The sequence below is a fragment of the Cibotium barometz genome, chromosome 7 (assembly GCF_041138505.1).
Source record: "Cibotium barometz isolate CiBa-2024 chromosome 7, ASM4113850v1, whole genome shotgun sequence".
NCBI classification, from domain to species: Eukaryota; Viridiplantae; Streptophyta; class Polypodiopsida; order Cyatheales; family Cibotiaceae; genus Cibotium; species Cibotium barometz.
The window spans coordinates 43,142,779-43,158,164 of record NC_141052.1 but is presented as its reverse complement, the minus strand read 5'-3'; the positions used below and the strand labels follow the sequence as shown (position 1 = coordinate 43,158,164).

The 15,386-nt window shown below is 38.7% G+C and overlaps 1 long non-coding RNA gene across 5 annotated transcripts; it reads left to right on the top strand.

Annotated features, from left to right (window-relative positions):
- Positions 1-9,990: 9,990 nt before the first annotated feature.
- LOC147637044 (uncharacterized) lies at positions 9,991-15,171 on the top strand. Of its 5 annotated transcripts, XR_015266315.1 has the most exons (4): positions 9,991-10,184; positions 10,327-10,464; positions 14,084-14,390; positions 14,613-14,652. It is a non-coding gene; the product is annotated as an uncharacterized LOC147637044 (long non-coding RNA). The 5 variants fall into 5 exon arrangements; XR_015266314.1 differs by having other exon boundaries at positions 14,084-14,675; XR_015266316.1 differs by lacking the exon at positions 14,084-14,390.
- Positions 15,172-15,386: the final 215 nt, after the last annotated feature.

The window sequence follows — 15,386 nt, the reverse complement described above, 5'->3', positions numbered from 1 at the left end:
TTGGGAAGAAGATGGGGCAAATGATTACTACCCAGGTATTGGTGTTGTTCTCTTTGGGACTGTCATTTGTGCAAATCTTCTTTGTCCCATTTAAGGTGAAAATGCATGAACAACCAATGTGTCTTTGCTTGTAGGTCACTTGTCTAATATTGGCTGTTTTTGTTCGCTCAACATCTCCTGCTACAAGCTTTGTGATGCATGGGGATCAACTAAGGGATTTGGCACTAGGTGATGATCTTGATGTAGGGCAAGATCTTATCTTTGACATGTATGTATATGCATTCAAACCAAGATAGAATTTAAAATGATTTTCGGTGATCTTTATGGCATATGGTTAATGGTTTGTGTGCATTTTCAAGAGTGCCATCGGAGGATCTGGTGAAGAGAAAGGGTAGACCATGGCGGGGCGGTTGTCAGAGATGTCAGCGGCTTAGCAAATACATCGTCTCCGTCTTCAGTCGTCTTGGGGACACGATTTTGGATTTGTTTGCTGGCACTAGAACTCTTGGGCTAGTGGCAGCATTTATGGATCGCAATGTCATAATGTTAGACAAGGATGAGCGGATCTATGATCACCTATTAGAACCATACTCAGCAAAGGTATGCATGTTGAAAAGATAAATATGTTAGTAGAGAATAATTTTGTATTGATAAAGCTTATTTTCTTTTCTTTGTGTCTCTTGCAGTTATGAGGATCACATGTCTACATCAAAATGCCATTAGAGATAGTCTTTTTTTAAATTGAGACAATCATTTTTTTGGGACTATTGGAAGTAATGTTTTGATGGATGTTATGCTTTTGAATGTTTTTTACAATAGCATGTAGCTGATTGTTGGACAATTTTTATTTGGATTATAAAATTTTTAAATCCTATGGTTATGGTTTCTAAAGAGTATTATATTGTTGTGTCAGTGGTATGGCTATTAAAATTGGTGTGCATCTTAATGGCTTGATTTCTATGCTCTCTGGTCGCTGTGGTTTCCATGTGGTTGCAACAATAGTTTGTTTCTATTAGTAGCTCAATGACCAATTCAACGTCTTTTTAGCGAGCCAAGTAGTATGAGTTTTGTAGTGATTTTTTATATCCGCACCATTCATTTGAAAATGCTTTATTTGCAATAGTCATTTTTAAACTTTTTTAGTCTTCTTTGTTCTGTTCATTATAGAGTTGCACTATGGTTTCACTCTTCTCTTGAACATTACATGCTCGCTTAACATCATACCATGCCCCTACTTGCTCACTTTCACAAGGACTTTATTTCTACTCACTGCTCTGTGCTCACTGCTCTTGGCTCGCTAAATAGACGCACCCTGTACATGAGATTCTTTTCCATAAAATATGATGGGAATAGTTTTAAAAAAAATTCTTTTGTAAAACATTTTACTGATCTCATTTGTAAAGCTTTAAGCTTATTTGAAAGCTTTTAAAGCTTAGTCAAAAGCATATATACATATATATATATATATATATATATATATATATATATTAAAATCTATGAAACTTTTATGCAGGTTAATAAGCTTTTAATTAAGCTTTTATAAGCTTTACAATTTCTTTTTCTCCCACGAGTATTCCAACAGCACAGAGCGCAAGAGTTAAAAAAAAGAAAGATTTTTTTTTTAAAAGCGAAAACCGCTACCCTTCAGGATGCGCAGGCCGTCGGTCGTTGGATGGAGGGAGGTGTGCGCTGCCGCCCGGGTATGAAGGAGGGGGAGAGAGAGAGAGAGAGAGAGAGAGAGAGAGAGAGAGAGAGAGAGAGAGAGAGAGAGAGAGAGAGAGAGAGGAAAAGATCAATTGGAAATTATATATATATATATACACATTATGCTAAATCTTGCCCAACTAAAAAGAAGAACCAAATTGCACCAAAGGACATGCTTGACACCGAAGAGGTTAACGCACTTGACACATTATGCTAAATCTTGCCCAACTAAAAAGAAGAACCAAATTGCACCAAAGGACATGCTTGACACCGAAGAGGTTAACGCACTTGACACATTAACCAAAGGTGGAGGTATGTGTTTACAAAAAAATATTTATTGTATACAATTTCTTGTTTGCTTTTGTATCTATTTTCTAAATATTCTTTCCTTCTAGACCTAGTTAGAAAACTTTAGCTCCTGAAAAGAATTTTAGATACCGTGACCTAACTAGAAAGATCGAGACAAGATTAGCAAAAGTTATCTTCAAGATCTAGTTGCCCAAATTCAAGTAAAAATGATTGCTAGACATTTCATAGAAGATTAAGGCCAGTTTGAAGATTCAAGAACCAAGCAAGTTTCTCCAGTCTTTGATTCAAGTTATCAATTGCTTCACCATCGAATTTAGTGATGATGATGAGAAAAGTAAAGAAATAGCTCTCAAGTGACTAGAAACCAAGCTTAAGTTGTATACCAATCACAATTACGAAGTTTATACCAATTCAAGTAAAGTTTTGTCTAAATTTTCAAGTGTTCTAGTTTAAGATCTATCCAAGTACAAGATTCTTTCTAGACCAAGAATTGCTCTAAGTCAAAGATATATTCAACCACAAGATTTAAACCCCTTAAGAACAAGATCTATTCAAGAATTGCAATTATGATTAATTAAAGACTAATCTCTCAATTTTCATCCATTCAAGTATTTTTAATCTAAGCCAAGATTCATTACTAGTATATCAAGTTCTTGCTATCAACTACGGCGCAAGATGTCTATTTTTCTTCAAGTTCTGATTTCAAGTTTAAGATTAAGCTTAAGATCAAGATTCCCTTTAGATTTCATTGTTTACAAGTAAGATTCACAAATTCAAGAATTATAAACCTGTTCAAAAATTATAATTTTTGAATTTAGTTAAACAATTACAAGATTAAGATCAAGAATAAATCCCCAGAATTCATCAAGTTATTGACAGTAATGTAAGTGATTATTTTCAATCTTAAGTTAATGACAGTAATGTAAGTGATTATTTTCAATCTTAAGTTGATAAGAATAAATTCCCAGAATTCATCAAGTTATTGACAGTAATGTAAGTGATTATTTTCAATCTTAAGTTGATAAGAATTTCTATTTTGACCTAATTCAGTTTTGGAATAAGACTTGTAGTCTAATTTTGAGGATAGAGAAAAGTTATGTCAGAATGAAAGTTTCAGAGGGAATTAGCTACTCCGTCTCAAACTTCTATTCTTAAGGTAGTGTCGTGTGGAATTAATCTATGGTATGGGACATTAGATTGGTTTCACATGGCTACACCAGACGTATCTATGTCTTCTATCTTTCACCAGCGAGTGTTTGTATGTGGAAGGTACCTCTATGGAATGGGACACTTAGATACAATTCACATGCGTTCACTTGCTTGGTTTTATTTTTAGAAATTGTTTGATGTGATGATCTTGTCCTGCCATGAAGCCATCCACTCATTGATTGCACAACTGAGGACAGTTGATTCCCAATAGGGGGGTTGTTATGATCCATGTTATTTGATGAATGATAGTCATGGTCATTTAATATTTAATGGATGCCCGAGAAATTTTTCCGAGCTTATCCTGAGATCCTTCGTTCTTTTCAAACCCAGCAAACCTGCAATTGAGGGCAATTGCAAACTCAAGCAAGAGGGATGTTATGAGAATATATTTTAAGTCCTCTTTAAGAATATTATTTTTCCCTCTTGAGTAATTTGGGGACGCCTAGGTTACTCTTGCTAGGTTAATATCGTGGGTGACACCACTATAAATATTAATACGTGCGGTATATGACGTATGCTTGGGGCCACCTATGATTATTTCAGTTAGGTTTGTATTGGCAGGGTGATTCCTGGAGTACTTACGTATGGTAGTCATGAGTTGATTATGGTTTGTGCCTGTTTAATATTTGTGCCTGTTTAATATTATTATTAATTGGGCTTATATTTTCAAGTAAAGAAGATTACAAGGATTGATAAATAATGTCAAGGAGAATGTTTCTTATGTACATCATATTTATTTTTACAAGCGTAGCTCTTGTAACCTTAGTAGTTGATTTTTCCATTTTGATACAAAGCTATGTCATAGCTTAAGCCTTATTCCAAAACACCCACATCTTCCTACTAAAGTCATTGATCAATAACAAGAAGTAGGAAGAACCACCCATTGTAGTGGTTGACATTTTACCACAAAGATCTACATAGAGGAGCCTTGTTACGATTCTTGCTTTCTTGTGGAAATCTTGCCCATTTTACCACAAAGATCTACATATATAGGATCTAGAGGGATAGGATCTAGAGGAGCCTTGTTACGATTCTTGCTTTCTTGTGGAAATCTTGCCCATTTGACATCATATAAGCTTCATACACATCTGACATCTCTCAAAATGTTGATAGATATGCCACAAAGAACTACACTAGCCTTACTGAAGAGAACCTTCAAGTCATGACTAGGCTTATCATACTAGAAACACTTTGCCTGAGATTTATTCTTCTTTTTAGATGCATTAGGTTGTCTTTCCTTGAATTTTACAGAGAATGCAATATCAGTACCATCTCTGGCTTTGAAACACATCTCCTCCTCCACTAACATTGCTCCAACTCACTAACATTACTCCAACTCCTAAAAAATAAGAGGTGGATTGCCCACCTGCGTGTTCAGTGAGGTCACCAAACCATCATACTTGGAGGGTAAAACTCACATGCACCTTTGTGCCAGTTCTTTATCACTGGTCTTAGGGATACCCACCACCACCATCTGATCTTGTAGATTCTTTATCTATGATATGAACTACTCTACTACATCATCAACTTTCTTCTACAAGTTAATTCTTAAGGTTTGAATCCTTGTCTAGTAAAACCCAACTTTGCATTAAACCCCAATTGTATTCTCCCACAATTCATATGAATCAAGAATTTGAACTTCTAGAGAGAATATATTTTGTCGCATCCACCTTCCCATCACCAAAATGTGGCGGGAGGACACAAGCACCTGCGTTATTTACAAGTTGGGCCATCTATGTTTCTTCAAATAGCAAGCTGTCAAAACAAGCTTTGCTTAGAGCCTATGTTCTGATACCATGTAAGAATACACAATAGCGAAAACATGATCAACATAATACAAAGCACTAAATTGCAGAAAGAAGTGGAGAGTAAACAATATCATTGCTTGCAGGCTTAATTATTTACGAATTGATAGTGTGTCCACCCTCCTGTGTGCTCCAGGTGTAAGGAGCTTTAATGGGCGATCAAAATAGACTCTTAATGGAGAATGTCTTGTTTACAAGATTTCTTGAACATAATAAACTCGATAATGAACTAAGGCTACCAAACTAGTTTATGTACCCAGGGTCAGCATGAGGCCAGCCACGTCGGCTAACCCATGACTTAGTCCAAATGCTGCCCAATAGAGTAAATCATCTCTGCTGACTCGGACCATATCACCTTATCTCCCATGGCCATCTGGGATCGTCTTGAACCCTCAAAAGGCCCCACCAATAGTGTGTCTTTAGTTTAGAGATATAAGAAAGCTGGTGACATTTAGAGAAGGCTTATAATAGGTTGGTGTGTTGTGCTTAAGATTACTTAAGATAAAGTTCTAATATAAAATCTTTACCATGACAATATTAAGGTTGGTGTGTTGTGCTTAAGATTACTTAAATAAGGTAATGTTTTGATACAAAATTTGTACCATAAAAATATTGATATTTTAATAAAATATATTGTTTCCTTATTATCTAGCCTTACAAGAATGTACATAATACCTTTAGAAAAAGACTAACAACTTAAATAAAAAGAATTTTGAACATAAAAGAACTATAATATCTCAAAAAATAAAAAACAAGATTAAACTACTGAAATGAGGCCAACAGAGAGTTGAACCCCTTATGTACCCAATTGTGCATGGGCTTCATGACTGCAAAAAAACCTAAACAAGAAATTATCCAAGAATTATAACACTTAAATTATTTAACATATTATTTACAAAATACCATATGACAATGATCATAACTCGCATTAAACATTGTTAACAAGAAAAAAATCTAGCTACTGATGAAATCTACCATCAAAACACAAAAAAGGTAATGCATTTATGTAGGGGAAAAAACATCAAGAACACATTTATTATCTGGAAATGAAAGCCCCTATGATAACCCATAAAAACTTGATCCACAAACCAAAAACCCTATGATGCTAGGGCAAAAGTATATAAGCATCCACATGCATAAAGCATGCATGCATACATCACAACCTTGTAGCAACACCCATAGCACAAGACATGTCTTCTTTACAACACACATACATAACATCATCAACTAGTTACGATCATGAAACGTCCATGCATACATGAAAAGATGCAGGGGGGAAGAGAGCTTGAGCTCTTGCAAGCACACACACACACTCACAAAACCCTAATAGAGAACACACAAGGTGAGAGGCTGAAAATCTTCTTCTTCTCTACTCAACACTCAACACACCATATACAAGAATAAGAGTACACACAATATGAAAGGTACTCAACCAAATACATACACGGGTTCTCTATAGTGTGAACCCGACTAAATGAGCTGGCGCTATAACTATGCCAGTCTCTAGAATGGTTGTCACACAGCCTGTCATCCCACTGGCCGCATATCTCCCATGATCTCACCAACCATGCCAGTGGTGTAAGTGTGGGGCCTATCCCCCAGGCGGGTCATCAGTGGCCACCGCCTCACTAGACGAGCTCGATATCTTAACAATACATAGCACAACACATAAAATATCAGAACCCCCATCATTAGAATATACCTAAAATAATATCATTAAAGATATTAAACTCCATTAAAGTCATAATCTCTCTCTCTCTCTCTCTCTCTCTCTCTCTCTCTCTCTCTATCATGATGCCGGCTCGGGAGACATATATCCAAAAAACATCTTATACACAAAGGCGCAAGAAGTGAACTAATTTGAAACATTTCTCCTTAGTGACCTAATTTAAAATCTTAGTGAAAAAGCTCTACCCTAACCAAAACCAATACAATGTCCTTGCCTATGGGCATGCAAAATAGCAAACTAAATAAACAATACCACATGCTAAAACTATCTAAACATGCTAACATAAGATCCTAAAACTAAACAACTATGCTAATTGAAAAGTAAACTAAACAACGATTTAACATAACATGCTAAAACTATGTAAAAATGCTAACATAACATTTTAAAACTAAACAATTATGATAATTGAAAAGCAAACTAAACAACAATACAACATATTAAAACAAAATAAACATGCACATGCAGCGAGCCCCTATGATCCCTATGCACTAGCAGTAACACCTATGCAAGCCAAGAGGTACCCCAATAGTCAAGCATACACGACTCACCCAAGCACCCTTATGAGGTAAAGAGGTAGAACCCCTATACAAAAGGGGGGAAACCCTTATGACACTAGAGACCTTATCAAACTAGGAAGAATGCAAAAATTAACACACATTACTGACCTTGGCAGCACAGGGCTATTGTAAACTTGATTGACAGACCAGAGACGGCTGATACCACATACAAGCACACTTAAAATACCAAAAAAGATAAACATCAACATCAGCATCAACATCAACATCAATACAAGTTCACATCAATGATCCCCATATAAATCACAAAGGGTTATCCACACGTGTACACTACAAATCTGAGTCGCATAATGAGATGGGCACCATAAGTGAGTAGACCAAACATGGGTACCACATGCACAAATCATGAAGGGCCATCAATACATTGCCATTATAAACCTTAGTTTTAGACAAGTGCTAGGCACCACAGCCGAAAGATGATCACGTGATGAGCGACATGGCGAGGACCACAGGAGGGGCCCCAAAGAGCCTGCACAAGATAGACACAGCGAGGAGCATGGAAGCGGCATGCCATGGCGCACACGAGACTCGTGAGATAGGTATTGCAAGGGTACCATAGGTGAAAGAGAAGATGTACAGAAATGTAGAAAGTTAAGAATGAATAACCCTTATATTCCTTATGAAGAAACCCTAGAACCCATTTCACACAAGTGATATTGCTAAAAAGCTACCCCATCATGATAGCTAGATGCCCAAACTCTAACCCCCCTTATTATTAAAGTACATTTAATTGCACCATAAGAATAATCCATGTTACAAGTGGACAAATAAGAAATAGTTTTAAATTTATTTTTTTCTAATTGTTTGAAACATTTCTCCTTATATGAACGCTATGTCCTTGCCTATGGATATAGTAGGCCCAAAAAGCAAGATAGATGGGAAGCTCGCACCAAGTGAAGGTTGTGCACTAGCACAAGGGTGTCATAAAGGGCGTAAGATGGAGGGAGGCTAGCTCGTGGGAGTTGTGGACATAGGGGCCTTCTAGGAGGGCCAGCTGTAGGGATTGTAGTCTAGACCCTAAAATCTTGGAATGCTCTCGTCTAGTAGAGTTTTGCTTGGATGTTCTTCACAACACTGCTCGAAAAAAAGTATTTTTCCAAAAAAGTGGAAAACCTTCATCTAAAAAATTTGTGAAATTATTTATTTTTTTGGAATTATGATATATATTTATAATAATATCTACAAGGTTTTTGTTCTATAACTTCTCAAAATCTGGAGGTATTTCTATAACTTCTCAAAATCTGGAGGTATTTGTACTAGGTATTGCCAGTGCAAACTACACTACACTCGTGTTTTTTTCAAACACAATTTTGCAATCCAGTGGTTAAGGCATTCTATCTCTTCACTAAGTATCATTTGGCAATTGAATTGGATTATCAATCTCTCCATGTGGTAGAGCTTGTTGGGTATCATTATTATAATTGTAATAAATAATGGACAATTAATACGCTAAGTTTTTTTTCCTTGACAAATCGTTGGGTGATTAATACACTTACTAATTTAGAATATTAATGTGAAGTGTGTGTCTTTATATTTGTCCAAAATTACACCTCCAAAGATGAGGGGTGGTTTGAACTACCTATTTGTTAGCACATATTTCAAGAGCACATATTAAGCACTTTTGGAAGGACTTCAGGAATCACATCCATTGGTGGGACAACCAAAAAACCAAAATGTGTTGTGTTTTTAAGAAATCTATCTAGATAGGGGAAAGCTCTCTAATTTGTGTCCATTAACGTGTGTTGTTCTTTGGTCATTGTTTTAACAAAACCCCGAAGGACCCCATATTTTCAAGTAGAAACCTAGCAAAGAGTTGTTATGGATGGATAATGGATAGCTGAAAACAGTTCAAGCTGGGTTCAAGACATGCTAAGAAGATGCCAAATAACATAAAAATCATTATGGATGGATAATGGATAGCTAAAACAATTCAAGTTGGGTTCAAGACATGCTAAGAAGATGCCAAATAATGTAAGAATCCTATGTGGTGAAGGGGATGCGGAGAGCACAAGAGGAAGTGAAAAACAATAACAATGGGAGCGGTGGTGGTTAGAGGTGTTTAGCTTACATGAGATACTTGCCTCTAACCTTGTTCGAGCAAAGCACAATGTAAGAATAAAGTTTTGTCTTAAGGATTGTCGAAAAGAAAACCATTCGTTTGTGAAGGTGCTTTTTTTAAAGAGAAAGGGCATGTTACCCTTTGTTCATAAATTTAAGGAGAGACTTGTGCTATCTCCTTGCCAAACCTTGTGTTTAGTCTTTTTCATTATTATTTTTCATGCTCATGCACACACGCATTTCAGAAGCGTTGCCATAGTCTGAACGGTTAACTCTACAAACAACTAATATTAGTTAACATGTTTATGCGCAATGAGTCTATAAGCATTTTTTGGGGGTATTCTAAACGATATGAGCACTTGCCTCATTCAAGACAATTAGTCTCAAAATTTTGGAAGGTATATTTTCAATACCAAAATTGTAAAATACTAATCCTCTACTCTAAAAACAAACTTAGCTATGATAGGGATTAGCAAGATGATTTGTCAACAAGCTTACATTAATTCATAAAAAAAGCCATTAAAAAAAAGACATATTAACTCAGAAAGCACAAGATGCTCTTTTATTACAACATACTAAAATTTCAAATGTTGGCATGCATTTACATAATTAATCTCACTTAGAAAAAGTATAGTTCATTCAACCAAAAAAAACAAAAAAACAAAAACAAAAATCACATGTCCAGACACCCTGCAGATGGCAAGGTTGTCGATGCCGAGGCGGCTGGCTGTGCTCGCCTCTTTCAACGTGGCTGTCTACCTCGCCTACGTTGCTGTAATCGAGGTTTCATATTTTGTAATTCTCATTGCATGCATATTTGTGCAATTTTTTGTTCTCCATGGTTTTTTGCTTAGACAAGTCATACAAAACCCTAACGGAATCTTTGAGACTCATGTATTTTTGATCTTTGAGATTTGCTGTGCTGTGCTGTTTTCAGCGGTCCAAAAGCAGAGGCTCCAGAAAGATGGCTATGAGTATTGGGACATGTGGAAGGAACCAAAGCACATCAGAGATGGAAACCCGTCCATCGATCCTCGCGAGACAACTGATAGCTGAGTGTCAAGATCAATGCCAAGTAAGTATAAACCATGCTGTTAACATGAGAAGAAAGCTCTGATTGCCTTTACACATTGAAACAAAATGTCAAGCAATGATGATTAATGTGCCGAATGATGCACGCCATGTGTTCATGCTAGATGTGTAACAATATTGGATAGCATGACTGTTTCTGCTAGATGTGTGTTTCTTTTTTTACCATGCTGCTGAGAAGACCCTAATGAAAGAGTAGAATAAGGCTACGCAGCTGCACCAGAAATCAACGTGCTATGGTGTGGCTCCTTCCATGACTGGCTGTTTTTTGGGAGATGTTACACAACCTTAGCATGTAAGAGGTCATCTTGGACTTTTGGAAAAATGCTCAAAGGGTGTTCATGAGAAGGGCACCACCTTTTCTTGGTTTTGGGCATCTGATGTGCAATGATTTTGAGAGGTTCAATAAACTCTTTGTGAGCTGTAGGTGCTAGTTAGCACTCAGTGCGGCATGTGCTAGTTAGCACTCAAAGTTTAGGTGCTAGTTAGGACTCAAAGATGCATGTGCTAGTTAGCACTCAGTGTCACCAATTTGGTCCTCTCACTAGTCTTGAATAGTGTGTCACACACTGTCTGGAACCAAGGTGTGAATGGGGATTTTCCACAAAAGAAAGCTAGAGCATTTTACTGGCATGGTTTGGCCTGAAAGATGGCCATTCAACATGAGCTGCATGGGATTTTATTCATCAAAGTGACTCATAACATTTATAAATCGGTGTGTTCACATATCATTAATGATGGACTTGACATATTATTATATTTGGGCTTGGACAGGTAGGTGGACAAAAGGAGGCACCTAGATGAAACTTGGGCATCAAGCCAATAAAAGCATAAAGTTGATATTTTTGGGCCAACACTTGGAGTACAAGCCAAGGAAAGCATAAAGTGGATATTTTCGGGCCAAAACTTGGAGTACAAGCCAAGGAAAGCATAAAGTGGATATTTTGGGCTGGTTCAACCACTTTTAGTTAAAAAGTGGAAAATCACTTCAAAAATAGAGCTAGTCGATTCTATTAAAGCAAGTTTGGGCTGTTTTATCATCATGCTCGTGGAGTTTTCCTCTCTTCTCTCTACTCGCCGACTTGCTCCAAAGATGCTACAGGGCTGGTCGACTTCCTCCATAGATGCTGATAGGGCTGGCCGACTCTGTAGACTCTCTCTCTCTTCTTTGTTGCGTTGGCCGTACAGCACACAGCCCTGTCTTCCCTCTTGCACAGGCCGTACAAAGGCTGTATAGCACCTCCTCTACTCTCTACGCTGATTGTACGGATGGTACAACCACTATACAGTGGTCTTGCAGCTGTACAGAAGGCGGTATAGGTTTCCACAACAAAGGGGTATTTTTGGCTGTTTATATGGACTGTTTTCAGGGCTGATTTGAGGCCCTAGTTTTGGGGCTGATTTGGCATGGAGTTCAGGGCAGCTTTTGGCTCCGTACCGGGCTGATTTATGGATGGTTTATGAGCTGATTTTTGAGGACTGTTTTGGGACAGTTTTGGACAGCTCCTAGAGATGTTTGTATCTTGGCACTGGATAGAAATCTGGGTAAGATCTGTTAGCACTTTCATCCCGAGTTTCTGCTCTTTTATGGTGCCCATTTGGTCCCCTTTTGTATAGCCCTTGCTTGTGGGCTGGCCACCCCTTTTTACTATTTTTCTGGGATTTTTCCCAGCCATTCTGGCATTTTTCCAGTCGGCCATGTCCAACAGCTCCAGTTGGCCTGTTTATGAGCTCCAGTCGGCCAGCACTTCCCCACTATAAACAGTGGGTGCTGGCCTCTCATTTCTCATTCAGTCTTGTACATATTTTGCTCCCTCACTTATGAGACTAACAGTGTCTCTTGCTTGGGACTGTTTTGGTTCAGTATATGTAGCATAGTTTGCTCCATATCTCTCTCTATTGCACTCTCTGTTCAGCACATTCTAGTGCCACTTTGCTTCCGCTTTGTGCCCTCTTTCATGGTATCATCGCTCCCGGTTTAGCAACCTTTCTGCTGCCCCAGATTCAGCCCTGTTTTCAGCACCTACTCCTCTGCGTTTTCTTCCTGATTCATAGCTTTTGCTGCTGCATTTTCTGGACAGCACCCTGCTGGTCGCTTTTCCTTCAGATTGGCTTCACCAATTCAGCCATCTGGCTCTTGTTGATCAGCGTTTCATTGCCCACTGGAGATTGGACTGCAGGCGGCCTGTTTTCTATAGGACAACACTTGTTCAGTGCTGCGTTTTCCTCTCTAGTGGCCCTTTCCCTTTGCAGAGGGGGCTTGTGGTGTTGCAGGCTTTGGTGGCACTCTTGGTACCTGTGGAGGACACCTTTTCTTCAGAGTTTGTGCATTTCTTGAGATTGAGCCCAAGCTTTTGTGATAGCTGCTCCCACTTCTCTTCATATGTTTGCTGAGTCTACCAAGTTGGATGGTTCCAACTACACCCTATGGAAGATGAAGGTGAAATCGGCCTTGCGTGGCGTGGATCTCTGGGATTGGCTTGTTACACCGGCCAATGCCACCCCCCCCACCCTTGCTTCCGGTGGTGTGACTCAGGCACAGATTGATATTTGGCAGTCGAATGATCGACGTGTTTTCTCCTTCCTGATGTTGAACTGTCAGGATGCTGTTCTCTCTCATGTGCGTACAGAAAATGCTGCACATGAAGTTTGGAAGCCTTTTGCAGATCTCTATGAGATTAAGTCTTCGGGTCGGATTTTGGCATTGGAAAAGCAACTTATGAACTTATCAGTTTCTGCGTTTCCATCTTTATCTGCTTTCATCTCGAAGGTGAAAGATCTCCGGGACGAGCTTGCTGTTTGTGGCAAGGACATCTCCACAGAGGATATGGCTATTTGGCTGCTCTCCAAACTTCTAGAGAGGTTTGATGCATACTTTCAGTCTCTGGTTTCTTCTCCTCGTCCTGTTCCAATTACTTGGGAGGAAGTTCTCCCCTCCGTTATGCAGATTGAGTCTAGCTTTGAGGAGCGGATTGGCACCCTGATGGAGCTTTGGCAGCACGAGATAAAGGGAAGACCCAACAAAAAAAATGAAAAGGGGGTTCTAACAAGAACTCCAAGGATTTCGATAAGGATAAAGACAACAAATCTTCAAAGAATAAGGATATTGAATGTCATTATTGTGGCAAGAAGGGTCACAAGTCACCCCAATGTCACAAGAAGCAGCGTGATGAAGCAGCAAAGAACTCTTCCTCAACGGCGGTGTCTCAACCCAAGAAGGATGATGGAATTCTTCTCTTAGCAGGTACTCGGCGTATATTTGCTCTTGTGACTTCTCAGTCACGGTCTTGGATTGTTGATAGCGGTGCTACTGCTCATATGACACCCCATCGAGATTGGTTCGAGGACTTCACTGCCAGATCAGCCGAGGTTGTCCTCTTGTGCCAAAACCCCAAATACATCCCTTGCATTCTGAGCCATTTACAAATGCCCAAATGCAAAAATCGCTGCAAATCTGCAATCACACCTGCAATGTGCGTGCTCACTGACAGAAAGCCAAAGACTTGGCTTGTAGCACACACCTTTGCCAAATCCCCTTGCAAATAACAAAATGGTGTAAATGAGTTATTTGTTACCAATTTGATGAGTTTGCTTTGATTTTGCAGAAATCCCCAAATGCTGAAATGTGAAGGTACATGAGGTACAATTGGTGCAGCATGTACGGGCAGGTACAGGTGATACAGGGGACAGAAGCAGGCCAGGGGGTACAGAAGCAGGTACAATAGTGATGACATGTTAGTACGGAGTGTACAAACCAATACTGTATCGGCTGTACGGTGCTGATGGCTTGGCGGCAGCAACTTGTACGATGGTGGCCGATGATGTGGCACGCTTGTATGGCGGTGATCATATGGAATGTTGACGTGGCATGACTGTACGGACAAGTACAGGCTCGGGAGCATGTAAGGACAGGTATAGGATTGCGAGGATGTATGGAAATGTTTTCCTACAGTTGTGACATGCTAACTTATGTGGAAGCTTAATTAATGATGATTAACACTAAGCAAACATTAATGCCAATCACTTTGCGCAATGATGACAAGAGAATATAGGCACACTTGTACCTAACCTACTCCTGTATATTACTCAAAACATGAATATTTACAGAGCATTGTCTCTCCATCATTGTAACAGCTGCGGTTGTAACCTTATGAGGGAGGCTTTGTTTGATCGAATGGTATGCTCTGCATTATACTTGTTTGATTGTTGTTAAGTCCATGTATGAAAGGGTATTGATTTGTAGATTTAAATTCTCATGCCATGTTATGGCCCCCATCTTATGCTTGATATTTTTTGTACTTGCAGAGCGCTTGGGTTGGTGCTGTAAAGGTTTTCTCCTCCTTATGTCTGCATGCTCAGTGAAAGATGCTTGCTGTAAGATGCATGCTCAGTGATGTAATTGGGATGGTTAGGGGCTCGAAGTCCCAACAGGAAGTCATGGGTTCGAACCTCACTCAGTACAATAGGAGATACGTAATAAAACGGTGGCATTTATAGAGAATGGAACCAGTCATTTTAATTTTTAAGAGAAACTTTGTGTACTAGACATAATATATATATATTTTCGGTGGTCCATATTTCACTCTAACCTTACACTAAGGTTTCTTCAAAATTAAAATTTTGAAACCTTTAGTTACTTTGAAAATTAACAATTTGTAATGTCAATACAATTTTCATTTTATAAGAATAAAAAGTCGAGTTTTGTAAGATTGAAAGAAATGATTTCGTAACATCAGGTAGCTTCATAACTTCCCACAGTGTCGAGATCTTTTCTTGCTCATACTCAAGCCAGTGTTTGGAATTATCGATGACGCTGTTGGATAGTATTTCCCAGTGCAGACCATTTTTAAGAGAGTGGTTTGTAGGGAAGATTCCATGACGCTGTTGGATAGTATTTCCCAGTGCAGA